Here is a 6,281-nt window from a genome sequence, read left to right on the forward strand (position 1 = left end):
AGTTTTTAAATGAATGAATAGTCTTTTCAGCATGTTTAAAGTTGTCTTGATTACACTGTATTTATGCTATACACTTATTAACTATGTTGCTTTTTTGTAAATAAACATTTCAGAATTCATTTAATTTTAATTTAGGAGAAAAATGAGGGTAAAACCATAATTATCTATTTTCCTGTGATCAGGAAATTTTCTGTAATTTACTCTGTCATCAGCAGAAATCTAAATAAGTCTAAATAAAAGGGTTTGCTGTTGTCAATTGTCACATTGCCCTCCTCTAAGAATCTGATGAATGAAACAATTGGGCACAGCAACAAACACTGCTATAAGATTTAACAAACTACTATTTTACCATTTGTGCATGTCTGGAGGCCCAGCTGACATGTCCATTTTTATAGACACATAAGGGCTTCCCTTCAGTTTTCTTTCCTTGATGGATTGGTACAGCCTCTGCTACAGAGTTTCAGGTCACAGCAAAGCTCTCCATAGAAAATTGAGACAGTGTGACAGTCAGTAGTTAGTCTCGGCTCGTAATGGTCTCTGACCAAACTGAAATAAAACATCTATTTCGTTTAGCTGACAAAGAATATGTTAAAATATGTTTTGTCACCCTTAACCTAGTCTAAATCAGCATTTCTGAGAGGAAATAAGGAGGTCAATGTTTCTGAAAGTTATTCTACAGGCTCATCAACATCACTTCATGTCCTACAAAATAATGTTAATATAACTACTTTCTTCCATATATTATACACGCCTACAATAACTCCAAAATATTCACTTACAACATTTTTCACAACAATATCAGTATGCAACTTAAGGTTAGTTAAGATGTGGATATCATTATGCAACTAAAAACAGTTTTTAAGTGTAGGGGTGAGCGTGGTTGGCATTCAGCTGCAGGAGAGAGAGGTGTAGAGATGGTTCATGAGGGCCGTGCCAGGTGAGTTGATTGGCACAGCTGGTGCTCATCGGCTAATTATACACTCCCTTTAAATTCAGTAACGTGCTTGACCTCAGACAGACGGCATGCTGGCCGTTGGATATTGTTTGGCTGAAGGCTATAGATATTGTTTTTGGAACTGGGTCTTTAAAGCGACTGAACCACATGCACCAGAAGAAACCAGGTAACCAGAGGTGCACAGTGGAAGCATTGCATATTTATGTTAAAGTGTGTGTGAGATATGGTTAATTAATAAAAATGTCTACTCTGACTATTATGAGACGCAAATGTGGGCTGCTTGTGCTGCAGATAAGTAATTCTGCCACTCTGACCTTCACACCTTACTTTCCATGCACTATGAATGTCACACTACTTACTACACTCGCTTTGACAGTTGCCACTGAACATAAATAACTAATGTAGAATAGTTGCATATTTGTAGTGGTGCCTTCATAGTGTACAAATTGCTTGCTTTTTTTGTTTCTGACATTAATTTCACTTTGGGGAGGACTGCATTTACCAAATAAATAGGCAAGCAAACAATAAACAAAGACAAAATCCATTCTTGAAAATGAATTATTGGCTATAATCCAAGCAGTATCCAGTATCATTTAACGTTAGTGGTATTTGTGCAATGAAATAATCCAGACTTATTGATGGTGTCAAATGAAAATCTATTTTGAAGGTGCAGTGTGTTTTGCATGTGGATCGGGACATGTAAAAATAGCTCCCAAAATTCCTTTGAAAAAGCTGCTGTGGAGTAATGCAGTTTATTTTACTGGGACAGATTGTTGGACAAAGATGATCAGGAAAATGTCCGTTTGCAGGTCACAAAAAAGCAGAAGCACTCAAAGAAAGACAGTGGGAAAGAAGTATTACTCAGGCAGGCACCCATAGGCAATATTATAGAGACTCAGCAGTGACAGTTCCAACAGAGCTTGGAGTGGTTACATTGGTCCGAGCACAGAGGGGATATGATTTTACTACAAATTCCAGAAGTCATTTTGGTCTGTCAGAGTTAAGAATAGTCACAAACACTGAAAACCACCCAGTTCTGTAATGCTCCCCATAGTGGGCCGTGATACTTCTGATAGCAGTGAAAGCCATTTACAGGGCCAGAATGGTTCCAAACAAGTGGCAACTACCAAGGCTTGAGGCTGAAGCCAATGCAGAAGTACCTAAAGTTAAAGTGCCACCAGCAGCCACTAGATGCTTTCTCCAAAAAAATCCCTGGTTCCAATTTACTCTATTCCAAAAGTGTCAGCTTCTCTCTAGAAATAGGCTGTTTTTTGCCTTTTCATCCAGACTATAAGACCAGACTATTAGTCTTGTTAAAATGACAGGTGCTAGCAAGATTCTCAAATGAGTGGAAAAACTGAAAAGCAGGGTAGCCATGAAATATATATATTTTTATATTTATATACACACAAACTGTTTTTTAAACTCTGAAAAACAGACAACAAACTGAGACTATACAGTTGTTTGTACCCTCACATCTATATGCTAACTGTAAACATTACAGAGGGCTCTTAGATCCCTCTGATATGATTCACAAGAGCCTGCTTCACATAGACTTCAGTGTACTCCCAGCGCAGCCTTGGCAATGTTGGAGAGAACCTTGTGATGTGTGTCAGGTTTCTGACGTGTTGCTTTGATACTGATAGACCCTCATGGGTGGCACTGGAGGAGTCCTCCTACAAACCAGAACAAACAAACCGGCAAAAGCATCGCAAATGTCAGAAGTGACATAATGAGGACAATGAACGAACTGCTCTTACAACTGAACTACTGAATGCTGACTGCGGCTGGAGTGTTGAAATTTCATCCCCTGACCTTTTTGTAGTAAACGAAACAAAGTATCTGTATACTCTATAATGCTGGCTCAGATCTTACAAAAAATACAACCTGACCATAAGTGATTATTGAAATTTAACTCTTTGAAGTGTAGCCTGGACCTGCTTCTGTACCAATGCCTGCTCATTTGTGTGGATGATGTTGATATTAAGGCACTGCTGTTATGAAATATATTTCTGTTTGGTATGAAAGCTTAAAAAAAAAAAACATTCACAAGTCTACAAAGTCAGTAATTTATTGTCTGGCCTGTCGTTGTACATGAGGGTTAATAATGATGCTCCAAATCATTACACAGGAAATAAAAGTCAGCCTTTGTCAAGTTATATTCAAACCAGTACAAGCAAGTGAATTACATTTCTTATTAGAGGTAGTGAAAAAATAAAACAGATGGAAATGTTGAAGTGGGCAAGGGCAACTTAGCATGAATCAAACAACTTGGCCTTTATTAAGATTTATGGAGTAATAATGACACTCAGCAACAATGAGTAGGAATCTGGATATAACAGAGGCAATTGTTCAGTGGAAAGAGAGACTTCTTCCAACACAAGCACCAGAGTATCATCACAAATTCCTCACCAACTCACACCCATACTTTTCTCCAGCCAGACTGCCTCGATCACAGTAAACGTCCACATTTCAACATCTCTTTATTCAAGCAAAACAGGTACCATGTGTCTCCATTAAATGAGACACATGGTACCTGTTTTATTGGATTTTATTTTTGTAGGTTTGGCCATTTCTGTTGGTTATGATAACATTGTACTTGCCAAAGTAGCATCAAGGCAACATCATTAAAACAAAGTCTGACAAGGCAAGAAGCACAAGCAGTCAGACGATCAGACAGGTCGTAAATAAACCAAGAGCAGAGTCAGATTATCTAAACCTTTTTTACGTGGAGGTTAACTCAAAGTGAGTGCTCCCGACATGTAAATAATAATCCCTCATTGCACATGAAAACTGTCAAAAAAGTGTCAGATACAGTCTACAGGATAACATTTGGATAATAAATTAACTGTTTGCCTTTATCTTTTTGTGAAAATAAGTTTGGTTGAAATCTGTATGATTGTTAGACTGCTTGTGTTTCATGCTGATTTGGACATTTTTAGCAATGTTGCCGCATTTAATATCTCAGCACTTACGTTGGTGAGTACAATTGTATCACACCTGTTAGAAATAAACCTATGAAAATAAGTTCCAATAAACAGGAATGATCCTTTAATGGGTGATTTAACACCAGTTGAAAATCCTGTTTTTGCTGATCTCCAGTAGTTTAGCTTCTAATAGAGAGGAATATGAAATTCAGTTTGGACATGAAAGCAGATAAAATCAAAAACAACACCAACAAAAAAAAAGTTATTATTCATTTGAGGCAATATAGCCTGACTATATAAAGGAAGACCAATAATCAAAGTACATCATGTGATTACAATCTAAAATACAAAGATAAGACTTCTGTAGCATTTCTGTCAAACACATCAAACTCCTCTCTCTGACTTCTATCATCTTCCCAACAGTACTGTAGATTGCACATTACAGACTTTTTATCTTTTATCTTGTTAGTTAATTTTAATGTATCCAAGACATAATGTTTCCAGATAATTCATCAAAATATCCATTTGGAAAGGATTCTTTCATTCATCAGATTAAAACATGAAATCGGCTCTCGGATTTGATCCCCTCCCAACAAAACTTGTACAAAGTAGTTAATTTTGTGAAAATCTTGCATCTCACATAAATAGAAAAAATAAAAACACTCAGTCATGACTAGTTCCTTTCCAACTTTTAGCCTTGCACTCAGCACTGAATGTTCATAAGCTTTTGAATTGAGTGGATTTTACAAGGCAGAGCTGCATTTGAAAATGTGCCGTGTCTCGGGTTAGAGCTCAATAAGGCAGCATTTCATGGAGGGTTACAGGGGAGAGGTGGAGGAGCACGAGCGTGAAAGTTATGTTGTCAGGGAGGAGAACAATTGGAAAGGACAGGGGAGGCAAAGAAGATAAGAAGCACAACAAAAAGCATCATCTGTTTGTCAGGATGCTTTGCTGTAACGCTAAAATGAATGGGGTTTTCTCGTGTTTCATTTCTGGGAGCAGCCATACGGCAGGAGATAGCGAGTGTAGAATGGAGCAAGTGAACACCCTTTTGTGGCGTTGACACCTACAGAGAACTTTCTCTTTCTGTCTTGACATCTCTGTTTTTACAATCCAGTCTCACAGCAGTTCGTTAATCATCACAAAATTTAATCTATAGATTTGCATATATGGACATATATGGTCCCGCGACACTCAGCACAACTTTCAAACTAATGTTTTTCAATTGGAAGTATGTTTCGTGCCTGCATCCCTTTTTTTTCGGGACTCGGGAGCACAGTAGCTGTTTACTGCTACATTAGTCAACATTTAATCACAAGATTTTATCCTGGTTTTTATTTATTTATCAGTCCAGTCAATGGTCCGCGCCAGTCTGTTGGGCGTACTGGATGACCCGCTGACTTGTATGCAGAACTCCATTCAAAAATGTTGAGATTTAATACTGCTGTCCTTTTTCTGAAAGCAGGCTGCTCACATAAAACATGATAAAACCTGTCAGTTTGACTGACAGACCTGGTGAATGTGACAGTTTAACAACCAAAGTAGAGGGATTAAAAGTTTTTACAAAGTTTTTATGACCTGTTAGTGAATTGGGCTAGCTAATGTTAGCAGCTTTATTTCAAGCCTGTCTGCGATGACGCATCAACTGATTTTGTTCCATTGTTCATACACTGAGGTCAAGGTTCAAAGGCCAGTATTTCAAAGCAGGAGCTATGTAGAATTTTCATAGTTACCCTTCAGGTCGAGACTTTTCCAAAGATGTATTTGGTTTAGCTCTGACAAAGTTTTAATTTTCTCATTTTATGGACACAAGTCATCCCAGCCCTAGTTTCAGAGAGCACTTTGAAGGCCCAATATATAAAATGAAGCTCTTTGTTTGTTTGTCTTTTCTTTTTAGTGGAAATAGTGACCAAAATGAGTCACCTTCAGAGATTACAATGCTGCTGACAATCTAGGGCATTACTACAGGCTTGAAGGAAGACCTGAAGTGCTTGGGTTAGGGTTAGGGCTGAAAAGAACAACCCGTTCTCATTAAAGCGTAGGCTACTATTTACACAACCCTGGAGATTTTTGGTATCTTTATGATTCTTGGTTTTGGGATTTTATGTCAGCATGAATCAGCATCTGTTTTATTAGCCAGTGCAAGCATAAATGGAATGTGTCTTGGCATTTGCTCCCAAAAAATACAACATAGAAGAATAAAAATAGATGAAAGTGAAGTAATATTATTAATAATAATACTAAATTATGTAACAGTGGAGATTGAATACAACGCACAATGTAAAGTCCAGTTTGATGAAATATATGAAAGTGACAAGTGCACGGATTAAAAGAAGGATCCAGGAGGTCCGGTTAGATAACCCTGTCTTCATCCCATTTATATGGCCATGGTACAACAT

Source organism: Thunnus albacares, chromosome 5 (genome assembly GCF_914725855.1).
Source record: "Thunnus albacares chromosome 5, fThuAlb1.1, whole genome shotgun sequence".
NCBI lineage: Eukaryota > Metazoa > Chordata > Actinopteri > Scombriformes > Scombridae > Thunnus > Thunnus albacares.